Below are 26,759 nucleotides of genomic sequence, written 5' to 3'. Positions count from 1 at the left end.
ACCTTACTGGGCTTAAATCAAGGTGTCTGGGTCCTGCATTCCTTCCTGAGAGTTCTAGAGGGGAAGCAGTTTTCTTGCTTTCTCTAGCTTCCAGAGGCTTCCCTCATTCCTTGACTCATGGCCACTTCTACCTTCAAAGCCAGCAAAGGCTGGTTGAATCTTTCTTACATTGCTTCACCCTGACCTCTTCTGCTGTGCCCCTATTCCATTTTTAAGGATGTTTCTTTTTTTTTTTTTTAGACAGAGTCTCTCTCTGTCACCCAGGCTGGAGTGCAGTAGTGTGATCTCAACTCACTGCAACCTCCGCCTCCCAGGTTCAAGTGATTCTCCTGCCTCAGCCTCCTGAGTAGCTGGGATTACAGGCATGCACCAGCACGCCTGGCTAACTTTTGTATTTTTAGTAGAGACGGGGGTTTTACCGTGTTGGTCAGGCTGGTCTTGAACTCCTGACCTCATGATCCGTCTGCCTCGGCCTCCCAAAGTGCTGGGATTACAGGCATGAGCCACTGTGCCCAGATAGGATGTTTCTGAATACACTGCACCCTCCCTCCCAACTACAAAACCTAGGATAATCTCCCTATTTTATAGTCAACTGATTAGCAACATTAATTCCATCTGCAACTCTGATTCTCCCTTGCCATATAGCATAACATATTCACAGGTTCTGGGGATTAGGACATGAACCTCTTTGGGGGTGGAGCATTATTCCGTATACACATGATGTATGCAAAAGTGTTTTGCAAATTTTAATGCACTCTTTTAATATTTATTGAGCATTAACCATGTGCCAGGCACTGTGCAAGATGCTAACCTCAGCTGAGGTTTCTCTGCTGCAAATAAGCACTTGTCTTCACCTCAAGAATTTTTTAATTGTTGGCAGTAAATCTCACACACTTCCTTTCTCAAGCAGCACTGGGCTACTTAGAGTTCTTGAAATCCACCAAGGTTTTTCAAATTTGCATGACTTGGAACATGTTTGTTTTTCCTAGATTGTCACTTTCTGGCCCCTTCTGCTTAATCAGGAAAGTCTGTCCCCTCCCTCTCCTTTTCCTCCCTCCAAATCCCTATCCCTGTGATTCTTATTGCAGATGCTGGTGTCTCCGTTAGGACCCTTTGCACACTGCTAACAGTGTTTCCACACTGTACTATAATCTCTGCATTATTGTACAACATCTCCATTAGACCAGTAAGGTACATGAAAGTCGGGATTGAGTTTTTATTTACTTTATATCCTCAGTGCCTAGCACAATTTCTGGAGCAAACTTGGCACCCAATATTTTCCTGAATATATGAACAGCTCCTTAATCCTAAAGATTTGCATTCAACTTCTCCTGTTCTTTTGTTTTCTGCTTCAGGGATTCTGCTAATTTATCCAACTATCTGCTCTGTGCATAGGACTCAAATATCACGTGTTACCACTATCCCAAATTTTTGGTGTTTGCTGGAGAGACCTTCATTCTCATGGGATTCACCATATAATTTCAGACTCACTGTGTGCAAAATATAATTTTTAAAATTTTCCTGCCAAATAAGCCCTGTTTAAAATTCAGGTTAACACTGTCTCTACCTTTTATTAGCTCAAAACTTTCATGTTGCCTCTCTTTTTCGAATCACATGTCCAATCTGTTGCCAAGGCTCATGAATTGCCCTCTCATACATTTTTGTTTGTTTGTTTTATTCTCTTTTATTTCTTCGAGAGCTTTAGGACTTCACCAGGAATTAGAAATGTGTATTCATAAAAACTCTGCTCATTTGATATTTTAGATCCCTTGCCAAGATAAAAGAATTGTGTACAGAATGTATAATGAGACTTTCAGATGATACTGTCTTTGCAAAAGAATTTTTTGCTGCTATTTCCATTTTTTCTTGCTACTACTTCAAACACAAGCAGAAATATATCTGGTTCTCAGTTTTATTATTTGTTAGTTTTACTACAATCACAGTTATATTGCTTGATTCTATACCTTTGTGTTGAGTGAAATCAAAACATTTTATCCTAAAATACATTTCTTTGACATCTTTTGAAATGGCTGTCACATGACCAGCAGACTGAAGAGGCCTGCAAAGCTATCTTTTGCGGGGGAAATTTACATCAGTAGAGAATCTCCATTAATGCAGCCAGACTTACCCTTTCTAGGCCTTTCCTGGATGTAGGAGAGATTAACTAAGAGTCTGACACCTTTAAAGGTCTGAAAAGAAACATTTACCATCTACACTCTCTGAAGGCTGCTACCTATGAGGCTTCATCTACACAACAAGGCCATCTTTGCTAACCAAGTCTCTTCCCTTCTTCCTCCCATAACCTGTCTTACCACTAACACCTATTTTTGGCCAGGGTCTGAGCCAGCATTCTTTTTCTTTTTGTAACCTCAGGAGGGTATGTAAGCTTGTGTACTTCACTGAGGAGTTTGGTCTGCATTCTGAAGGCTCTCATGCATGTTAAATAAATTTGTACACCTTTTCTCTTTTTAGTCAACCTAACTCATGGCAGTGATTTTTAGTGAACTGTTAGGGGGCCAAGGGCCTTGGCCTCCACAATGTAGAATACCAAGATATAATGAACTATGGAATATGTGGGTGGTAATAGAGGACATATATCTTTATGTCACTTTGGGTTTAGAGACAATGAAATTAGGAAGAACAGTCTCAGATTTTTTCTTCTTCTGAAAATAACCCAAGATACTTGACAATAGTTCACAGGAGGAAATTATATGAAATAGATGTTGTAACATGGAGAATTATAATCTACTGTTTCCTCCTGTCTTACTCAGGGTTAAGAAATTTTTCATTTTTAAAGTAAATGCTTGTTTCTGCATAACTAATAGCTTGAGGAAAATAATTCTTATACTTGAACAAAGAATTTAAGAAATTCCTTTATAACTCAGACCTAGCTAGGGTGACTACAAATACAGTATGCATACATTTGACAAAATTACCACTTCCTATCTTAGTAACAGAAGAAAAAGCAAGATAGAGAGCTAGCCTTGCTGGGAGATGAAAAAGAAGGAAATGGGACAAACTCCTAGGTATTAGACAAGTCCTCCCGCAGCCCAGCATCACCTCAGAGCCCCATACATCTATCTCCTTCCCAAACATGTAAACTGCTGTCAAAATAACATAATACGAATTGATTTGTGCAAATGATTGCAACTACTTTATAATTAAACATCTACAGAATTATATATGTGAAATAGATATCTCTGTACATACTAGAGATTTAATTACATCCTGGATTAAAAGAAATTTTGACCCAAGATTGAAAACAGATGCTCAATCACTTCAGGTCCCAATGGTTGCTTTGTAAGCAAGGGACACTGAATTCTGAGCCTTCAAAAATGTTTTCCCCAACCTCATTGTTTTTTGCCAAATACTCATTAAAGAAGAAACACAAAGAACACCAATGTTAGATTTTTTTTCTGGGTTTCTTGAATGTTGGAAATCAACAGGATTAGCAATGTTTGATTGGAAAATTTTCTTAAGCATTTACTCTTGTGATTTGTCTCTAATCTGGAAGGAAACAGCTGACTTACTAAATCACCATGTTACATCTTATTCTTCCAGCTTGTGAAAATTCAGTATCTGGAAATTAGATTGTGAGTTGTCTCACTTTCTACCTTTATGTTTTTAACTTTATTCAAATGAGGAAATAATAGGAAATAATGTGTAATGGGAAGGTATTAAATATTCTCCTTATTTTGCTGATGGGACAATGAGCCCATCCAAAAGAGACATAAAAATGTATTTTAGTAGAGAAATATACTAACAATTCTTGTTACTGGTTTGTTGACTTGATCATTATAGAAAACAGAAGTAATTTGAATTTCCCCACTCAGTCCAGGAATTAGAGAGATCCTTTGTTTAATTACACAACATGCATGGATTGAGCCTCAGGCATTCTGCTGGGGACTGGGGTATAATGGTGAACGCAACAGATGCATCCTGGAGCCTCACAGTCTAGAAGGAAAGACAGATTTTAAACAAATTATTCTAAATAAATAACTAATTGCAACTGTGCGAAATTTTACAAAGAAGTACAAAGTATCTGAGAATCATATCACTGAGGGAGACATATCATGCAAAGCTTCTGAGGTTAGAAAAACCTTGGCACACTCCAGGGACTGAAAAAGCTCCAATGCAGCTGCAGCATAAAGAACTGAGGTGTGGCTGGAGAGAGAGGCAGGGGCCAGATCACAGTGAGCTGAGGCCATGCTACCAAGTTGGGATTGGGATCCTGCAGACAATGGGAAGCAACTGAAGAGTTTTTATGTTAAAAAAAAAAAAAAAAAAAAGTGACTAAAGAGCTTCTGCACAGCAAAAGAAACTACCATCAGAGTGAACAGGCAACCTATAGAATGGGAGAAAATTTTTGCAATCTACTCATCTGACAAAGGGCTAATATCCAGAACCTACAAGGAACTCAAACAAACTTACAAGAAAAAAACAAACAACCCCATCAAAAAGTGGGCAAGGGATATGAACAGACATTTCTCAAAAGAAGACATGCATACAGCCAACAGACACATGAAAAAATGCTCATCATCACTGGCCATCAGAGAAATGCAAATCAAAACCACAATGAGATACCATCTTACACCAGTTAGAATGGCAATCATTAAAAAGTCAGGAAACAACAGGTGCTGGAGAGGATGTGGAGAAATGGGAACACTTTTACACTGTTGGTGGGATTGTAAACTAGTTCAACCATTATGGAAAACAGTATGGCGATTCCTCAAGGATCTAGAACTAGAAGTACCATATGACCCAGCCATCCCATTACTGGGTATATACCCAAAGGATTATAAATCATGCTGCTATAAAGACACATGAACATGTATGTTCATTGCAACACTATTCACAATAGCAAAGACTTGGAATCAACCCAAATGTCCATCAGTGACAGACTGGATTAAGAAAATGTGGCACATATACACCATGGAATACTATGCAGCCATAAAAAAGGATGAGTTTGTGTCCTTTGTAGGGACATGGATGCAGCTGGAAACCATCATTCTCAGCAAACTATCGCAAGAACAGAAAACCAAACACTGCATGTTCTCACTCATAGGTGGGAACTGAACAATGAGACCACTTGGACTCGGGAAGGGGAACATCACACACTGGGGCCTATTATGGGGAGGGGGAAGGGGGGAGGGATTGCATTGGGAGCTATACCTGATGTAAATGATGAGTTGATGGGTGCTGACGAGTTGATGGGTGCAGCACACCAACATGGCACAAGTATACATATGTAACAAACCTGCACGTTATGCACATGTACCCTAGAACTTAAAGTATAATAATAATTAAAAAAAGAAATAGAAACAAGCAACAAAAAAAGTGATCAGATTTGTGTTTTAGAAATATCACACTTAATAAAAAAAAAAAGAAATAGAAACAAGCAACAAAAAAAGTGATCAGATTTGTGTTTCAGAAATATCACACTAACGACAGCATATAAACTAGTTCGGTAAGCATTGATATGACTTGTGGCAATGGTGTTACTGGAGAGCTTGTGAGAGATACAGAAAGTAGAACTGTCATCTTAGTAACTGATGGGGCCTGAGGAGTAAGGAGAAGGTTTTTGATTTGAGCAAGTGGGTAGACAGTAGTATCTTATACAGAGACAGGAAATACTCAAGAGGAGATTTTAGTGTGTATGTGAAGAGAGGATATCATGTGTTTTCTTTTGGAGTTGCTAAGTTACAGGTGACTGTAAAACATCTAAACAGAATAACCACTTATTTATAAGGGTCTGATGCTGAAAAGTGAAATCCAGGCTGGAGGTATTTGGTCATGATTATGATAAAGATGATAAAGAAGCCATGGGAGTGCTGAGATCACTTAGAAAGACAGTGTGGTGTGACAGACGATGACAGAACAGTATGACCATAGATTCCCAGTGTGCCTGGGATAGTCCTAGTCAACACCTATTGCCCCAGCACAATCATTTATCATGCCCTTTGATAGAGTTTGGATATGTGTCCCCACCCAAATCTCATGTTGAAATATAATCCCTAGTGCTGGAGTTGGGGCCTGGTGGGAGGTGTTTGGATCATGGGAGCAGACCCCTCATGCATGCTTGGTGATAAGTTAGCTCTTGCTCTGAGTTCACATGAGATCTGGTTAAGTGTGTGGCACTTGTACTTACCTCCTTGCACCGTCTCTCTCGCTCCTGCTTTTGCCATATGATGTGCCTGCTCTCCCTTCACCTTCTGTCATGACTATAAGCTTCCTGAGGCCTCCCTAGAAGCTGAACAGATACCAGCACCTTGCTGCCTATAAAGCCTGCAGAACTATAAGCCAATTGAATTTATTTTCTTTATATTCATAAATTACCCAGTTTCAGGTATATCTTTATAGCAATGCAAGAATGGCCTAACAGGAAATTGGGACCGAGAAGTGGGGCATTGCTATAAAGATACCTGAAAATGTGGAAGCAGCTTTGGAACTGGGTAACAGGGAGAGGTTAGTGGGCTCAGAAAAAGGCAGGAAGCTGAGGGAACATTTGGAATCTCTTAGAGACTGGTTAAGTGATTGTGACCAAAATGCCTTCACCCACAAATCTCAAATCCCCAAGTGCACACAGGCACAGACATACACTCACCTATATCCACAGGCAAAGAAAATTAAGGTAGCAAGGAGGCAAATCTACACTGTATTAATGAGGTTTTCTGTATAAAATTAGAGGTAAAGCTTGAATAAGGTACAAATGCATGTTAAAAAGTAAAGCCACATGTCCATTTACAAACATTCCCTGACATTTGCTTTTTCTTCATTTTTAATAAATATTTTACTTTGAAAAATTGTATTAATCATGTAAATCCCTTGGAGGCTGAAAATATTTCTTGCTTGACAAATCATATGATATAAGATATTTCAAGGCCAATGCAATGACTCTAAATGCTTAAAGATTTTGCTCCTGGTGACAATATGGGAAATTGAAGATGGGGGAGGAAAGTTCTATATTACAGGGGATGCTGAATATATCATTTCTTTGGTCACATCTTCATAAAGACACCACTAGTAAGTAGTATGGCACAAGAAAAGGAGCTTTATACAGTGTACTTTTTAGTCAGGAAAAAGACAGGTTTCTTATGCATTTTATTGCTATGCAGAAAAAAGCTTTAAGGCAGCTCATAATTTTCTGCATCTGATTATCAACACTGACCTATATTTACACTCGAGCTTTGTGTGCATGGAATGGGAGACAGGGTCTCACTCTGTTGCCCAGGCTGGAGTGCAGTGGTGTAATCACAGCTCACTGCAGCCTTGACCTTCCCAGGCTCAGGCGATCCTCCCACCTCAGTCTCCCGAGTAGCTCGGACTACAGGCACACATCTGCAGCTAATTTATGCAGAGACAGAGTCTTGCTGTGCTGCCCAGGCTGGTCTCGAATTCTTGGGCTCAAGTGATCCGTGTGCATCGGCCTCCCAAAGTGCTGGGATTACAGGTGTGAGCCACAGTGCCCAGCCTGGTGAAGAGATTTAATTAATAAGGGGAATAACTCCTTTATTTTTACCTTCATATGTCCTGATTGAAACTTTCTGATTGTTTTCTGTGTTAGGTCCCACAAAAATAGTGTCCAATTCAAAGATAAATTTGGGGCCTTAAGTACAATATTTCAACCACTAACACACACGTGTGTTATGAGCCCTGAATAGGAATCTTCAGAAATGTTGGTTGAACTTGGGATCTGCCTCACAAGAAGATTGCATGTGAAATTCTCCGAAGATCCCCTGTGATGCACAAGGCAGAAGAAGCAAGTGTACACGAAGAATCAGAAGAACCAAAGCCCCAGGTGCGTGGTCTTTGATGTGAGAGATTTGCCATTCCCAAAGACATTATTGTTTCTACTACATGTGGCTTAGCAAGCAGGACATGGGGAGGGCTGCGGCAAGATAGTGAAAATCAGCCCCATGGAAGCTTGATATCAGAGGTGAGACCCAGTACTATAGGAATTTGTGCCTTTTCTTCTTAAAATTTGGGACTAGAATATTTAAGTAAATGTGATATATTCTTACAGTAGAATACTGAGCATTTATTTCAATAATGTTTTAAATATACATTGTCATCTCATTATATAAACACATCAGACAACATGCACACAAAAAAAGACAGCGCCATTTTGTGTCTTCCCAGTTCCACTTTGTGTATAACTGGTTGTACTTCATTTTCTAGCCTTAGATATTTGTGTGGTTTCTACTATATATTTATAAGAGTCCCAGGAGGAGTGCCATGACTCATGCCTGTAATCCGAACACTTGAGGCTGAAGTGGGTGGATCACTTGAGTCCAGGAGTTTGAGACCAGCCTGGCCAACATGGGGAAACTCCATCTCTACTAAAAATTCAAAAATTAGCTGGGCATGGTGGCACATGTCTGTAGCCCCAGCTACTTGGGAGGTGGAGGCAGCAGAATAGCTTGGACCTGGGAGGTGGAAGTTGCAGTGAGCCGTGACTGCACCATTGCACTCCAGCCTGGGCAATAGAGTGAGACTCTGTCTCCAAAAAAAAAAAGAATCCCTCTTCACCTAAACTTACCTAGCAATCTAACCGTGACTAACACATGGCATTTCTTATTTCTCAGTTTTCTTGCCCAGATGACTGCCGTGGTTGCAGTGGCTTCCTAGCAGCTAAGAGAAATGACCACCTCTACCCCTTCATCCTCTTTCCTACTGCCAAGGTGATCTTTCTCCTATTATTCCCTGGGCAGGCATTTTTTATTTCTACTTTTATTTACCTATTTATTTTGAGACGGAGTCTCCCTCTTGTCTCCCAGGCTGGAGTGCAATGGTGCGATCTCAGCTCACTGCAACCTCTGCCTCCTGGATTCAAGCAATTCTCCTGCCTCAGCCTCCTGAGCAGCTGGGATTACAGGCATGCGCCACCATGCCTGGCTAATTTTTGTATTGTTAGTAGAGACGCGGTTTCACCAGGTTGGCCAGGCTGGTCTCAAACTCCTGACCTTAAGTGATCCACCCGCCTCGGCCTCCCAAAGTGCTGGGATTACAGGCCTGAGCCACTGCGCCCAACCGGGTGTGCATTTTAGCTCTAGAAGTGTATTTAAAGTTGTGTTGTGTGCAGTTGCCCCACTGACCCATCCTTGCTTCCTTCAGTGCAGTTCCATCTTATCTCTTTTATAGTCTAGGTTTTCAAATAGTACTTTTTGAGGGCAGGGGGAAATAAGTCACTGCTAAACAAGCTTGAAAACCACTCTTCTACAGAATACCCTACAACTTCTTTACATGGCATGTGATCTGATCTCTGCTTTCCCATCTAGCCTTCCCTTTTTGACTTCTACCTTCTTACTCTCTAAATTCCATATATGCTGTATTAGTACATTCTCATGCTACTAATAAAGACATACCCGAGATTGGGTAATTTATACAGGAAAGAGGTTTGACTCACAGTTCAGTGCGGCTAGGGAGAAGGCCTCAGAAAACTTAAAATCATGGCAGAAGGGGAAGCAAACATGTCTTTCTTCACATGGTGGCTGGAAGTGCCGAACAAAGGGGGAAAAACCATCAGATCGGGCCTCATACCAAGGCTCACGCCTGTAATCCCAGCACTTTGGGAGGCCCAGGTGAGCAAATCACAAGGTCAGGAGTTCAAGACCAGCCTGGCCAACATGGTGAAACCCCATCTCTACTAACAATACAGAAATTAACCAGGCATGATGGCGGGCGCCTGTAATCCCAGCTACTCAGGAGGCTGAGGCAGGAGAATTGCTTGAACCCAGGAGGCAGAGGTTGCAGTGAGCTGAGATTGCACTGCTGTGCTCCAGTCTGGGCTACAGATTAAGACTCCATCTCAAAAAAAACAAACAAACAAACAAAAAAAAAAAACAAAAAGACAAGACAGGAAAAGAAAATCAGATCTCATGAGAAGTCACTGACTATCATGAGAACAGCATGGGGATAATTGCTCCCATGATTCAATTACCTCCCACCAGGTCACTCCCACAGCAAGTGGGGATTATGGGAACTACAATTCAAGATGAGATTTGGGTGGAGACACAGCCAAACCATATCATGTGCCATGACCATTCTGCCCTCTATACCTTTGCACACTCAATTAGCTTTTAGAATGTCCTCCCTCTAGCTCCACCCACCACCAACATTGTCTGCCATCCACCAAACCTAAGCTCAGTGTGCCCTTCTCTGTGCAGTACTCCCAATTCTCCCAGACAGACTTTGATGTTTATATTTATCAGGCTTACTGCTTATTAAGGAGCAGAAACTGAGTCAAGCCATCAAAGATGATAAAAGAGAGACAAGAATTTCATGAGAATCGACAAAAATAAACCATCATATGACTGTGCCATCTAAAGTGTCAAAGAACTTTAAAGACCTCAAGCAATAGGCTGGGCGTGGATCTTCAATGGAATGTCCTGTTATTGTCAGAGCAGTTCAGCTATCCTTTTCTGTCTACTTCTCTTCTTTCTACCAAATAACTTCCTCACCGTCTACCCTGTATACCTGATTTCAAATCCTTGTTCTCCCACATACTGGCTATATAATCTTGTGCAAACTACTAAATCACTTTGTGTGTCGTCTGTACAAATGTGAGATAGGAAAAGCATAAGATTATTGAAGGAGAATATATTAGCTATCGTATTCCATCAATTCCCAAACGCACATTTTCATCCACATTTTAATACGTCTGAACTCGGGTTGGATTTTACAATTGCTGTCTGGCAGACAGGAGTCAAGTTGTGAGGTAGTTGTTATTGCCTGCCCATGTGCAAACGTGCTTGTTATTCCTGGCTGCATGACCAAACAACTGCAGCCTCTCCATGTTTGACTCAGGAAACTATTTAAGGACCATTTGAGGCAGGACTGTGAGTCCTGGCTGCTGTCTGAAAACCTTTTATTGACACTTTTTTGATAAGATCAAGAACATTCCAGTATCAAAACACAGAACAGGTTTTGGAAAAAAACAAGAGAACAATGATGCAGCACTCTTTTAAGAACTGCTACATCTTTTAAGAAATGCTGCCCAATGCTCTTGATGGCCATAAGATTATCTTCTATAGAAAAACACAAGCACTGCCGGGCGCGGTAGCTCACGCCTATAATCCCAGCACTTTGGGAGGCCAAGGCAGGTGGATCACCTGAGGTCAGGAGTTCGAGATCAGCCTAGCCAACATGGTGAAACCCCATCTCCACTAAAAAATACAAAAAGTATCTGGGCGTTGTGGTGGCCACCTGTAATCCCAGCTACTCAGGAGGCTGAGGTAGGACAATTGCTTGAACCCAGAAGATGGAGGCTACAGTAAGCTGAGATTGTGCCACAGTCCTCCAGCCCTGGCGACAGAGCGAGACTCTGTCTCAAAAAGGAAAAAAAAAAAAGAAAAACATAAGCGTTAATGACTGAGTCAAAAGTAATTCAGAAGAATCAGACTCTGAATGTGAAGTAGTTTTAGGGACCCTAATAAACTTATTTTGTTTACATTTTTCTTTTCAGGTGTGCACAAGAATGATATGTGACAACATCTGTGCACAAATCAGCATTAAAAAGCCATTTTAATAAGTATTTAATATAAAACCATAAGTGATAAGGAAGCATTGTGTCATGAGTGAATTAGCAGCATTTTAAAAAATTTCATAATAGTCCATAAAATAAAAATGCATCATATAATTGACACCTTAGATTTGATGAAATGTGATATTTGGCCAGGCACAGTGGCTTCTGCCTATAATCCCAGCACTTTGTGAGGCCAAGGCAGGTGGATCATGAGGTCAGGAGTTCAAGAGCAGTCTGACTAACATGGTGAAACCCTGTCTCTACTAAAAATACAAAAATTAGCCGGGCATGGTGGCACGCACCTGTAGTCCCAGCTACTCAGGAGGCTGAGGCAGGAGAATCACTTGAACTTGGGAGGCAGAGGTTGCAGTGAGCCAAGATCGCACCACCATACTCCAGCTTGGGTGACAGAGTGAGACACCATCTAAAACAAAAACAAGAAAGAAATGTGATACTTTGGTTATTATTACCTACGGATTTTTGTTTAGTCATCACTTTTACTAACTCATGGTCCTGCATTGCCCTTCTTTTCGTGACTTTGAAGATTCTATTTCATAAAATAACTGCCTTATTCTCTCCATAATTTCCAGACTGGACCAGCTCATTCTTTTTTTCTAAGGAGTCTTTTTTTTTTTTTTTAATTAAAAAAAAAAAAAAGAGAGAGAGAGAGAGAGACAGAGAGAAACCAAAATATCTTTAGGCTACGGCCTAGGATATGGATTGACTGTCTTTAGATCTTGAGCCTGAGCCCATCCCTATTCCCATCACCTGTGGAGGTACTGCCTAGAGCTTGCCCATGAATTTGTTTTCATCTTTGTATCCCTAATACTTAGCACAGTACCACACCTAGTACCAATACATAGTTGTTAGATTGATGGGTGTATGAACCAAAATGATCTTGGAAGCAAGTAAAGTCCATGACTCACTTACCACATAGAGTTAGACAAAGAATTGAAAAGTTTTTTGTTTTTTTTTTCAAATCACAATAGCATCCCTACCTTACTTGCTATTACAAATATTTGACCTCAATTTTCTCTAAGTGTAGTATTTGAGATTTTTTCATGGATTAAGGTTTTCTAGTATCTATATCTATACATTCTCTTCACTTGGGGATTTTTCAGCAATCTTCTTTTTTTTTTTTTTTTTTTGAGACAGAGACTCGCTCTGTCTCCCAGGCTGGAGTGCAGTGGCCCAATCTCGGCTCACTACAATCCTGCCTCCCGGGTTCAAGCGATTCTCCTGCCTCAGCCTCCTGAGTAGCTGGGACTACAGGCGTCCTCCACCACTCCCGGCTAATTTTTGTATTTTTAGTAGAGACAGCGTTTCCCCATATTGGCCAGGCTGGTCTCGAACTCCTGACTTGTGATCTGCCCACCTCGGCCTCCCAAAGTGCTGGGATTACAGGCGTGAGCCACTGCGCCTGGCCTTCAGCAATCATTTTGACGGTCTAATTGATTAACTCTTTAATGGAGCATAAATACTGCTTGATATCTCCGGTTACAGCACAAAATATAGTCAACATTCCATTCCTTGAGTTGGCCAGACATAGCTATAAAATATTAGTGATCTCTTATAAACACTTTTCTCCCTGAAAATGCTTTTTTTCTCCTCTTCTTTCAAAATTGAACAGAAGTGAATGGAAGAGACTAGCAATGCCTCTAACTCTTCTGATGAATACAGATTCCTTCTTTTAGTCTAAAAATTCATATCATTGAGAAAATTCTGATTCTCAACCCTTTTGGCATCAGGGACTGATTTCGTGGAAGACAATTTTTCCATAGACTGGGGGTGTGGGGATGGCTTCTGGATGATTCAAGTGCATTACATTTATTGTGCACTATATTACTACTATTATTATATTGTAATATATAAAGAAATAATGATACAACTCACCATAATGTAAAAGCAGTGGGAGTCTTGAGCTTGTTTTCCTGCAACTAGATGGTTCCATCTGGGGGTGATGGGAGACAGCTACAGATCATCAGGCATTAGATTCTCATAAGGAGTCAGCAACCTTGATCCCTCACATGCACAACTCACAATAGGGTTTGCACTCCTATGAGAAAATAATGCCACAGCTGATCTGACAGGAGGTGGAACTCAGGCAGTAATGTGAGTGATGGGGAGTGGCTGTAAATACAGATGATGCTTCATCCTCGCTCATCGCTCACCTCCTGCTGTGCAGACCAGTTCCACCAGTACAGGTCGGTGGCCGAGGGGTTGGGGACCCCTGCTTTATATGTTTAACTTCCTATGTGACTGGTTTCTTCCCAAAGTAAGCCTCTTTAGTATGACTGGCCAAATTAGGTATATTTTACCATATTTTAAGGATCTGTTAAAAGCTTTAGGCAAGACTTCAATCTATTGTCATTACATCATTTAATGAAGAGGCATGCAGTGAACATTCAGAGCTACCTTAGATCTGGCCCTTTCCCTCTTTTTCCACTGCCAATATCACCCTGCTCCAAGTTGTTCCTGCCACCCACTGGGATTACTATCCTCATCTCGAAGTCAGCTCCCTTACACCAGCCTCTTCGTGCTGCAATCTGCATGGTCAGATGGATCTTCTGAGAAGAAACCTTTTTATAAGGTAACCCATTGCTCTAAAATTTTATTGTCCTTGGGATCAAGCCCAGATCTTCATATTGGCATTAAGGTCCCTCTGTAATTTGTCCTTAGCTTACTTATCCAATTTTGACAAGAAATCTTCCCTTCCACTCATGCCAGTCTTATAAGTTGACCACCATCACAATGTGCCTATCACCTGTTTGCACCTTCCAGTATTTCTTTGTGCCATGCACTAAGGATAAGCTGTCTTTTTCTTTTCCTCTTCTATGAATCCTATTTATTTTATGATAAGGTTCAATTTCTTCTTCCTATAATGATTAATACTTTATATTTTATAGCAATATATAATTTATGCTATGTGTTAACATAAATATTTCTCTTTGCTCTTAATTCTCCCAACAGCACCCTTTTAACATTTAACATAGCAGATCTTTCATAGCAGATCTTTTCTTTCTTTTTTTTTTTTTTTTGAGATGGAGTCTCGCTTTGTCACCCAGGCTGGAGTGCAGTGGCGTGATCTTGGCTCACTGCAACCTCCACCTCCCAGGTACAAGTGATTCTCCTTCCTCAGCCTCCCGAGTAATTGAGTAGTTGGGATTACAGGCGCCCACCACCATGCCAGGCTACTTTTTGTATTTCAGTAGAGATGGGGTTTTGCCATGTTGGTCAGGCTGGTCTTGAACTCCTGACCTCAGGTGATTCATCCACCTCAGCCTCCCAAAGTGCTGGGATTACAGACGTGAGCCACCGTGCCTGGCCCATAGCAGGTCTTTAAACGTTTTGAACAGATAACCATCAGTTGCAAATCCTCTTATGACTTTAGAAAAAAACCCAGAGTCTTTATTATGGGCTACAACGCTCTAAATGATATAGTTGTAGTCTTCCTTTCTGACCTCCTCTTTACCACATTTCCTCTCCCTGGTTCCATGTGATATTTCCTAGGGCCTTTGCACTAGCCATTTCTCCTGCTGGATTCCTGCTTCTCCAGTAGTGGCTCACTCCCTCACCACATCATGGCTCTGCCCAAATCTCACTTTCTCAGAGAGACCCTTTTTGGCCACCCTCGCTAAAGCAGTCATCGCCTCTCAACCTTTATCACTCCAGCCAAATTTCATTTTCTCATGGCAGTACTTATCATTACTGTCACAAAATATTAATTTGTTTATTGCCTGTCTCTTCCTCCTACATGTGAACTCTCATAAGGAATGCGGACAGGGACTTTGTCTGTCTTGTTCATAGTGTGTTCATCCTCCTTGGCATGATGTAGGTGCTTAGTAAATATGTATTAAGCAAATGGATAAATTATTGAGAGTATGAATTAAAAAACTGAATTAGGTTTGAGTTTGAAGTGTATCCACTTCACAGGTGCCCATTTGGGATTCAGGAGGGAAAGAGATTTGTGAAAGTAACATGGCCAGTGAAGGAAACAAGCCAAAGTAGAAGGCATTCCTGTTACTCTCAGCTGCTTAAAATTTCCCCTGTTACTCACTGTCCTCTTTCTTTTGTGTCTTCCTCTAGGAGGCTGGTTGTCTTACTTAATATATGTAAAAATGTAAATTGATACTTTGTTTTTCTTCCCAGAAGACTCAACTCAGCCTGAGCACTCATCTTACTCCATACACATGGCTTCTATTGATTTATGTGTTAGAAAAATCCAAATCCATCTTGAAAAAGGAGACATTTTCCAATATTGAGATTATTTACCATATATACAATATCCCATATACAATATTGAGATATTTCGAGAGAATGTGATGTAAGCCCAGATGATATTAACAATACCAGGAATATTTACAAGGACTCGTATTGTAAATATATATTTACAATTACACAATATACATGCAATTATACAATGTGAATATAAAGAAAGATTTGTACAATCGTAGCATTATTGGAATAAGTACCTTTTCTAAGTAACTACTTCAAATGGGCAAACACCTTTATATATTAATTCTTATATATTAGCTAAAACTCAATGTCCCCACTACTTTATTTTCTCCATCAATCTTGTAACTTCCTATAGACAGATATAGCCTTTTCATGTCTTTAGATTCCTCAAAAAGTAGCCCATATATATAATGATTTTTTTGCAGTTTTATTAAAAGCTAAAATTCTAAACCATATGGCAGTATTGCAAAAGAAAAAGAAAATAATGTAAAGTGGTGATCACTGTGAATACCCAGTTCCTAGACTCAAGCACATTTTTTGTTTTGATTGAAATTTGAAATGACTTATTTTCAACAATAGGTGGCGCTTCACAGGTTTTTTTTGTCATTAGGTTAAATGCACTGGCTGTATGAAATGTATCTGTGCTATCAATTTTTTAAGTTAATACAAGAACATTGATTCATATAATACATTAGTAACTGATGGAAACTGTATTGCTATTAAACTTGTCGTATTTATGGGACATCAAAACTAACATTCTAAAAGATTATAAAAAAGAGGCAGCAGTAAATATACCTTTTGAAAATATGTAGAAGGATTATCTGTTTTTTACTTTTCTATTTATTTTCAACTTTTATAAATGTTATTCAATCACTTTTTAAAATATGCATTTGCTTTTTATACTCAATGATCACAAAGAGTTTACAAATTTTATAGTGTGGATTTTTAATATTTATAATGATCTTTATCTTAACTAGAAGTACAATATTAATGACTGAAAATTCCAGATAAATGATATGGTGAGCAGGGCTCAGCAGGTGTTGTAATCTGAAATTATTAGCAGATAGCTGCTCCAAAATCCCTCCCCATCATGCACACACATGCACACATACAGCAATACTATTATTAAAATTAGAGTTCTCAGGCTCAGAAAAACAAAAGTAAAATGGAATTGCCTCAAAAAAGTTACGAGGCAAATAAAATCATTATTTGGGGTGAAGGACCTAGAAAAAGGGGGCCTTAAACATTTCCTCATCATACAGTGTGAATGAGACAATGATAATTAATAATTTGTACAGAATTTTAAAGCTTACAAAGCTCTTGCATATATAATAAATCATTCAGTAGCACTAGGATTTGGGAAGACCAAGTATTTTTATTAACTTCAGATTATTGATGAGAAAGCAGGTTCAGAGAAATTAAGTGAAGGTTACCTAGCTAGAAAGTGGCCAAGTTGGGACTTCATATCATCTGATCCTATATCTGGTACTCTTTTCACAATAGCATGCTATTTTCCTAGTTATAATACTGGACATAGGGGCATTATGATTAAATATGACACATAAGCTAAAGTTATAGACCATGATATACAAGGATAATATTGTCAGAACTCAGGTCTTCAATACATGTATCCTATCAATTATTATAGACCACTTGTAATGTTTATATAAATGGAGTTATTTGAAATGTGCCAAGAAAATTACAAATCGAGGGAAACTCTAAGTATAAACATATTTTTTAAAAAACCTCTTTTGGGAAATTTTGTATGTTTTCTTTTCTTTTTTCGAGATGGAGTCTTGCTGTGTTGCCTAGGCTGGCGTGCAGTGGTGCGATCTCTGTTCCCTGCAACCTCTGCCTCACGGGTTCAAACAATTCTCCTGCCTCAGTCTCCCGAGTAGCTGGGATTACAGGCACCCACCACCACGCCCGGCTCATTTTTGTATTTTTAGTAGAGACAGGGTTTTGCCACATTGGCCAGGCTGGTCTTGAGCTCCTGATCTCAGGTGATCTGCCCGCCTCAGCCTCCCGAAGTGCTGGGATTACAAGCATGAGTCACCGTGTCAGGCCTTCTTTTTTCAATATTAGTCATTCTCTATTCTTAAAGGGTATGGGTATAGTTGTTTTATCAAATAAATATTCTACTTTTTTTCCCTTCAAATAAAGGATAAACTGTAGCCTTTAACATAGGTTATTTCAATATGAAATACAGATTATAGTGAGCAAGCCCTAAGAGATGCTTTTTTGTTTTGTTTTTGTTTTAATGAGAACGCACTTTTATTTTCTTATTGTACTATCTTTGGGGGACAGTTACAAGTTTAAATTAATGTAGGTTCTTAGGTGCTTGTCTCTGAATATTAAGATAGCAGTAGGTAGTTGTGGGAATGAGAGATTGACAACTTTTGTTGACCAGAATCAAAGATGATACCAGGTGATCATTATAAGGGCCATTCCACTTCTTGTTTCAAAATACAAATCAGTGGAAGAGATGGCTAATCTTGTATTCTCATGAAAATAAAGAACAAGTCAAGGCTTAGAAGGGAACATCTGACATCACTGGAAAAGGAAAGAAGACAGGATTTATTTTGCCATTAGCTAGATAAGAATGAGGACTGTTTTGTACTATGGCAAAGATGTTTCCTTATACAATCTTACCATGTGGGTTTAATTAGTAAAATCTTTCATATATAGTAGGGATGCAGTTTGTCTGAACTCTTGCCACTTTCATTCTCTCCAAAGGAATATGGCACTTAAGAAATAAAGTGCACAAATTTAGAACACTTCCAGGTACATTTCTTTGTTTTCTGACAACTTGCAGAAAAATAGAATCGCCTGTGACAAAGTACACAAATGGTTAGTTGAATTATAGAGCTGACACAAACTCAAATCATTCAGTGTAGTTTACTCAATGTACTGCTTGATTTGCCCACTTTCAGAATTTGAAACCAATACGGAACATTCGTATTTCAAATAAGGCAGAAGGATGAGAATTACGCTTATGAAAATGAAGAGAATGTTTATGGAAAATTTACAGAATAGGTTGGTCTATTTCTGTCAACTACAAAGATTGTTTACAAAAGGAAACTGAAAATAAAATGGCCTATCCTTGCCAGCTTTTCTTGGGAAGTATAGTAATATAGTGACTATTGCCCTAAAAGGAAAGTAAAGAGAACTTAGTTTCCATTAGCGGTCTTCATTGATTTATTAGATGCTTATAGGCTAACTTATCAATGTCTGTGATTATTTAGTTTGTGTGTTTGTTTCTCAACAAGATAAAAGACTGTAATACATTTATTTATCATGACTTCACAGAAACATTAGGAGAATTAATAACGTATTATTTTTCAAAAGCTTGGAACACATGATTGTTATTTTTATTTTGGCAAACAAAGTAGATACATGAATAAGTTAAGCTTCCTATAACTGTATTAAATTTTTTTTCTTTTTGAGGCGGAGTCCAGCTATGTCGCCCAGGCTGGAGTGCAGTGGCGGGATCTCAGCTCACTGCAACCTCTGCCTCCCGGGTTCAAGCGATTCTCCTGCTTTAGCCTTCTGAGTAGCTGGGATTACAGGCACACACCACCATGCCCAGCTAATTTTTTGTATTTTTAGTAGAGACCGGGTTTCACCATGTTGGCCAGGCTGGTCTCCTGACCTCTGGTGATCCGCCGACCTCAGCCTCCCAGAGTGTTGGGATTACAGGCGTGAGCCACCACGCCTGGCCAATTTTTTTTTTTTTAATCACTAGAAGTTGTGATGAGTTACTGAATTTTTTTCATTTCACTTTATTCTTTTTCAAAACTCAAATTAACACAAGAGATGACTAATCTTGTTTTCACATGAAAATTACGGACAAGTCAGGGCTCACTTTCCATTCCACTTTATTTAGACGTATCTTAATAAACTGAAAATTATCATAAGATTTTTCCATTGATATTTGCATTGTTTTTCATTTTTGAAAAAATTTCATACTCCAGTTATCCATTTTTAGTCAAGTTATAATGTAATTAAACTTACTAAGTAAAAATGTATACTTTAAGCTAAAAATTTAGAATTGCTACAAAGTCTCATTTTTTTTTTTTGAGATGGAGTCTCACTCTGTTGCCCAGGCTGGAGTGCAGTGGCCGGATCTCAGCTCACTGCAAGCTCCACCTCCCAGGTTCACGCCATTCTCCTGCCTCAGCCTCCCGAGTAGCTGGGACTACAGGCGCCTGCCACCTCGCCCGGCTAGTTTTTTGTATTTTTTAGTAGAGACGGGGGTTTCACCGTGTTAGCCAGGATGGTCTCGATCTCCTGACCTCGTGATCCGCCTGTCTCGGCCTCCCAAAGTGCTGGGATTACAGGCTTGAGCCACCGCGCCCGGCCGAATTGCTACAAAGTCTTACAGTTGTAGGGAATCAGAAGGAGAGGCAGGTTTCATTCAATGTCTTTTAGATCCAAGGTGACAGGGCTATACTTACATTTATTTGTAATGTAATATTTAGAGAAAAACATATTAATGCATTTTAGTGCTAAATGACGTGGAGGGTTATTGATCAACTCTGTACAGCAGATTTAATTTTTTGATACAACATGGCCTAGGGTGATGGTGTTTTAGATAAAAATCTCATGGATTTTATTTATTATTGTAATTTAAAAATACTTGATCTCATGAAAACTATTTTAATACATTTCTGGTTGAAATAGAGTATATTTGCAATAGAAATCTTTCAAATATATTTTGTAGGATTTATGAAGGTAGAATGTTCAGTGCTCCCTCTCCTGGTTTTATCATATTGGTGAACTGACCTCTCAGCTCACAATTGTGGTAATTGAAGAACCAAATAAGATACTCTGATATGATATTCTATTTTTCATTTGTCTATTCCAAACACATTCACAAGAAACCTATCCATCACTAGCAAAATTTCATTACATCCCCAAATCTAATGAGATCTATGAAAAAAAATACAATTTAATCAATTTTATTCTTTTAAATAGCCTATTTTAATACAATTCATAATATTGAGAGTGAATATGTAGCTTTTTGGCTTGATTCTTATTCTACGCTATTTTCTAGTGATGCTTTTTTACTGTTATTGATGTTCTTAACAATGCTCTGTGTTCTTTAGAAGCAATTCCAAACACAACTTTAATTTTTGAAAGTGCTCAGACGTTTGAAAGTCCAGTGTGTGTGTGTGTGTATTATGTATGTATATATTTATAAAGTTTCAACAGGACCACTTGCTATTGTAAATAAGGAGACTAAACAATGTATTTTGAACTAAAAATTTCCATACTTATATTTATATATAGTTTAGATTCTAGTTTTGTTTTTGTTTACTTTGTTTTTGCCAGACTTTAAGCTACTCCTGATACATAGTACCTGGAAAAATATTTCCTTTCCACTAAGTTTTTGGTTTTTAGGTGGCTTTTAAAAGTTTCTACGGAACCTTCAATTCCACATAAAGTTATCCTCACTGCAGCATGAAAAGGCACAATTTTGATAATAAATGTCTAAAATCCTGTAGTTTGTAAGAAAGCAGAAAGCAAGTTTCCTACTTAAAGTGTTTTTTTCCCAGTCACATCATCTATTACTAAGAATTATAAAACTTCTTGATAAATTTTTTCTATTCTAATTAATTGACTAAATATACGAGTTGGTATTTTTTGAAAAAGTATACAACTATATTACAAAATTGAAATAATTTGGTTTTTTCTCCATGTGCTTGATTTTTGGGAAATCATACAACAAGCCAAGGTAAAGCAATTATTTAAAAAACCCACAGCAGAAAATTTCCCCTTTATTACATACCCTTATATTACATTTGCAATAAGGAGTGCCACCATTTGAACTTTAGGTTTCACATATTCTGAACTTTGTTGTAAATAGGAACTGTAATGTTACATAATCATCTTTTTGTGTCAATATACATTTTCCCTCTAGTTGATCAGAAGTGATGACTTGGCATAAAACTTTTTTCATTTTCTTTTATTCTTCACAATTCTTTTCTAATTCAGCTTTGGAGTCCACCGATCCTTTTAATTGAGATCGACAACTAAAGATTGCTAACTAAATCCGAATGTATTCCTCTATGACAAACTGCATTTGCAGAATTTTTAGAGGCACTCCCGAAGTTTTAAGAGGATGTTTATTACACGAGTCTGTAGGGCAACATTTCCAAGTTGGTACACATAAACGAAAAAGGAAACGACAGTTAAGGAAATCCTGTTCCAGGTTTTCGGGCAGCCCGAGTGATTGACACATGATATCACCGGAGGCGTGTCCTGGAGTGGAGGTGGAGGTGGAGGCTAGGAGCTGAAATTCTGTGGAGCCCGAGTGAGATCGCTCTGTAAAGCACGCAGTGGTTTGCAGCGTGATATCAGCGGAGTTCCCTGCCCTGGATAAGGAACAGCTACAGTCGCTGTTAAAATGTGCCTGAAAAGCAATTTGCAATCTTTGCATTAGGTAAGTACTGTTTCCTTCCGTAGACATTTTAGGAAAGATAAGGTGAGAAATGTTGACTTTTGCAAGGAACTGAACATTTATTTCTTTGAACTTGCTTTCGAGCCAAGATTACTGGTTGCCTTTCAAAACACCGGTAGCATTCCCACTGCTAAAACTAATGCTCTTAAAGTAAATGCTACTGCTAAAAGAAAAAGCAGGATCCCTTTCACCTTTCTTTCCTTAACCGAACAGTAGCAAGTTTAAAGTCTGAAACGATCGAATGTGTGAAACACTGGGCCGTTAATGCCTTTATGCGAAGAGGGGCTGGCACTCGGTGTGTGGACCAAATGCGTGTTTGTTTAGGCATTGTTGGCGACCGAATCCCGAGCGAAGCATTGGTTTAAAACCTGAATTTCCCGTCTCTGTGTATTGATTTCTAACGCGCAGAGGCGTTGCTTGAACGTTGTTTGAACTCCTAGGCATTCCACGGGGCAAAAGCACCTCGGCAAAAACGTGCAGGACTGCATGTTACTTTGGTTCGCGGCTGACACGCCGACTGTGCGCCGGCCTGTCAATCACCGGGAGCAGCAACAGGGAGCACATGGCAACGAGCTGCGGGCGAGCTGGCCAGCAGCCCGCCCCGGGTCCCAGCCCTTCGAAGAAAGGGACATTCACGAGCTTTTATCTCTAATCCTCTGTCGCAGGCATTTCGGCCGTGGAACCGCAGGCTCGGAGGACTGGGTGTGAGCGCTGCCCAGGAGAGGCTGACCTGCCGGGACCGGAGTGCCCGGGGACCTTGTGCCCCTACTTGCCCAACGTGCGGGATCGGCAAAGCGCCTCGGCCTGCGCGGGGGACAAGGAACGACGCCCGCCTCTCTCTCTCCGAGAAGGATCCCCAAACCTCGCTCTCTTCACCCCTCCCCGCTAAAAAAAAAAAAAAAAAAAAAAAAAAAAGGGGGGGTTAAAAAATCCCCCTCCCCCCTCCCGGCCCCGGCGGCCTCTGCCTGGCAGGCGCGTGCTCCGGGGTCTTGCCGGGGGCCTGCGCGGCTCCGTGATCCGCCCGCCGACGCCGGTTCGGGCCCCGACCCGGGTGCCGCGTAGTCTCGAACCCCCGTGACGTGGATTTTTCGCTTGTCAGGAGGCAGCCATCCCTTCCTTCTTTCCCTGCGAGGAGCGACCAGAACCCGAGAAGTTCTCTGAGCACACCGTGCCGTCAGCTGGCCAGTCACGCACTCGACTCCCCGCCACTCCCCTACTTGTTTTTCTGAGACTTGGGGAGCCTTCCTGAAAGGATTTGTAAAAACTGGTTCTTGGAAGGGGGCTGCAGGAGAAGACCTCCCGAGGTGGATGTTACTGAGCCTCCCGGGGAGCGCCAGCCGTGAGAGGTCCCGGCCCGGCCGCGCGGAGCCGCGGGAGAACTGCCCTCCGCAGCCGGAAGGGGGCCGCGGGGAGCGCTCCTGACCAGTGGCGTCGGGGGCGGGGGAGGCCGCTGGCCGAGGCGCCGCAGCTCCGGCGATGCAGCTTCGCCCTCCCCGCAGCGGTTGATGCGGCGCGTGCACGCCACCGCCCGCACCAGGACCTGGGCCGGGTCGCACGACTTGGCCCCCGGCCCGCGCTTCGGCCTAGGTGAGTGTGTGCGGCGGCCGCCCGGGGCCCGCGGGGCGGTAGGCGCGCGGGCGGGGCTTGCTCGGCGCGGCAGGTGCGGACTCGGCGGCGCTGCTGCCCGGGCCAGGACTCCCGGAGGGGAGGGGAGGGGAGGGACGACCCCGCGCGGCGCGGCCCCTCCCGCCGCTCCTTGCTCCCCTGGGGGCTGGGGCTTATGGGGCGCTCAAGGTTGGGTGGTGGGGTGGGCGACGGTCCGCGTCTGCGGAACGAAACAAGACAGGGTCTCCCCCATCCCCGATTACTCGGAGCGGCGGCGCGATGGCCCAGGTTGTCCTCTCGGAGAGCTCTTCACGCCCAAGAGGGATTCCAGGCGGCTCTGGGGATGTCCCTGGGGGCCCTCTGTGGAGGAGTGTGCCTCTGGCAGGGGACCGGCAAAGGCTGTGTGTGTGTGTGTGTGTGTGTGTGTGTGTGTGTAGGCAAATGCTCGGAATTCGCCCGTCAGCCCCTCGATAGAATTAGCCAGCCCCAAAGCCAGCCGCAACTTTCTTCTTGTTTGGAGCTCAGTGCAAAGACAAGGAAGGGGAGAGGGCACTGCCACTTTAAAAGTGGGGAAGTCGGCCGGGCGCGGTGGCTCACATCTGTAATCCCAGCACTTGGGGAGGCCGAGGCGTGTTGATCACCTGAGGTCAGGAGTTCGAGACCAGCCTGGCCCACATGACGAAACCCTGTCCTTATTGCAAATACAAAAATGAGGCGACCGTGGTGGCGCGCGACTGTAGTCCCAGCTACTCGTGAGACTGAGGCAGGAGAATCGCTTGAACCTGGGAGGCGGAGGTTGCAGTGAGCCAAGATCGTGCCACCACTGCACTCCAGCCTGGGAGACAAAGTGAGACTCGTCTCAAAACAACAACAACAAAAAAAGTGGGGAAGTCCGCCCTCCTGAGCTCATGGTAACCTCAGCCTCCTCCCCTCCTCCTGCCGGAGAGAGAGGGAGAGAGAACTTGTTTTCATTCATAACTTTTTCCTTTTCCTTCCTCCGTCAACTATTTATTCAGTACGGATTGCAGAGGGCGCAGCTCCACCGTGGTAACTTGCAATGTGGCCGCTCCTGCGCTGGCTTCTTTCTCCCCGGCCCTCGGTGAACCCAGCTTTTCCTTTAAAGTATAGACAAATCCTTGCTTAGGGTCAGCCAGACCGTGGGCTTGCTTTGGGCGCCCGCGTGGACGCTGAAGGCTCTTCGTGATTTGTCAGAAACATTGGTGGACCACGCAAAAAGTGTGTTGGAAATCCACGGTGATCCTTGGGATGGTGATGGGATTGTCCGCAAAGGTATTCTACTTCCATTCGAGTTTTCTTGGGGAAGGCAGTGTGCCGAGCGCGTGTGAGCGTGTTTGGGGCTTGTCCAAGACTGTCACTGCTTGAAAATGGGCTTTTCTTCGAATCAGAGGTGGCGAATTTTCTTTGCTTTTCATTTTTTGTCTGGTAACTTCATTTCCCAACCAGTATGAAGTTTGTTACAACTGTCATTGGAAATGCAAATTAAAGTTGTGCCTGGTGTTTTGAGTTACACTATTCAAATCCTCTACGGTTTTGCGTTTCGTGTGGAATCTGGCTTAGTACTTTTAGCTACCTTTTGCTTTCAAAGCACTGAGTTAAGAAGTTCTTGAAGAAGAGGAATAATTGTTCAGGAGTCAGGATTAGATGTTGAGGACTCCAAGACCAAATCTCCGCAGGTTATGAATGTGTTACTCCTCCTGCGCAAAGAAGGTAGAATAAAGTAGAAACTTGAGAGAGCTGAGTTGTGAAAACGAGGGGGGAGCTCCAAGAAGTTAACATAGAAGGCATAGTTTAGAGACATTAGTTTAGGAAATATAGGAAATGGACTTCTTTCTGCTTTCTGCATGGTTTATTCCTTAAACCATGTTTTTTTGCCTCAGGTTGGTAGTGGAGAATGGACATTTCTTTTTCTTTTCATTCTTGAATTGGGTCGACTCTATAGACTTTAGAAGGAATTTGTGTGAAAAATGCTCTAGTTCACCACTGAAAGCAGAAACTTTTATCTTTGGTAGTTTGTGAAGAACACATTATAAATTAGAAATTTACTATGAGTATGGAAACACAACTGCTTATTTGTATCTGGATATTAGTGTGCTGATTTTGTTATAAGAAGCACATTGAATCAGTTGGCAGTGCTTTTGAAAATCAAGGTCTGTCATGTAAATACAGATTTTTAAATTAGAGGAAATACAGATAATTAAAACGGCCAGGATTTAAATACACTGCGTATGTACCTACACTACACTTATTTGTGCATAAAACTTGTTTTGTGAGTGAGCCCTTCAGCTTAAAAAAAATATCCTCTCAGGATTTCAAATGTGAGTACTGTTACATCATTCACTGGACTATACATTGAGTCTTGTGTGTGTGTGTTTGTAGCTACAAAACACCAAGAACCGTTGTGTACCTGATACATTTATTTTTGCATCTCATAGATGAATAATAAGGTAGTTTTAAAATTCTGATTTATACAGAAAGTTACCTTTTATTTTGCGATTTCATTTTAGAGTCTTAATTTTTTTTATGCCTTAATTTTTTTCATCATTAATCTAATGCTTATAACAGCACACAACAAAAAGGCTGTAGCACCAAAGCCATTCTCAGTTTCTTAAAAGGTAGACATTTTCCTTTATGGAAACCACCTATGAACTGGTAACTGAGCTTTCTTTAGATGAGAGTTATTCTCCTGCTTATACTCAATATTCCCTGCGAAGGCATGCTCCATTTTGATTGTTAGATTCACAAACAGGAAGGCATTACTTCCTCTTGATTCTGCTTCTTAAAAGTTGGAAAAACTTGTAATGTTTATGGCATGGGGTCTCTTGTTTACAATCTTCCTCTATGATGTGTGGTCCCCAGCCTCTCCTGGAATTGGACTCTGGCCAGGACCCCAGCATCATTGTAATCCACTGA

General features: G+C 41.2%; 1 protein-coding gene across 4 annotated transcripts in view; it reads left to right on the top strand.

The window, feature by feature from the left end:
- Positions 1-7,680: 7,680 nt before the first annotated feature.
- Positions 7,681-26,759, top strand: part of SPRY1 (sprouty RTK signaling antagonist 1) — a 47,978-nt gene continuing 28,899 nt past the window's right edge. For 2 of the 4 annotated variants that reach the window (XM_050792661.1, XM_050792659.1), the window contains exons 1-2: positions 22,013-22,205; positions 22,889-23,810. The gene's annotated coding sequence lies outside the window, so the exon portion shown is untranslated. Of the gene's footprint in view, positions 7,799-22,012; positions 22,206-22,888; positions 23,811-24,090; positions 25,119-26,759 lie in introns of those variants that run through there. The other 2 variants (XM_050792663.1, XM_050792660.1) reach the window with 2 other exon arrangements.

This window comes from Macaca thibetana, chromosome 5 (genome assembly GCF_024542745.1).
Source record: "Macaca thibetana thibetana isolate TM-01 chromosome 5, ASM2454274v1, whole genome shotgun sequence".
In the NCBI taxonomy this organism is placed as follows: domain Eukaryota; kingdom Metazoa; phylum Chordata; class Mammalia; order Primates; family Cercopithecidae; genus Macaca; species Macaca thibetana.
The sequence above is the reverse complement of the archived record's forward strand: the minus strand, read 5'-3'. Positions and strand labels throughout refer to the sequence as shown.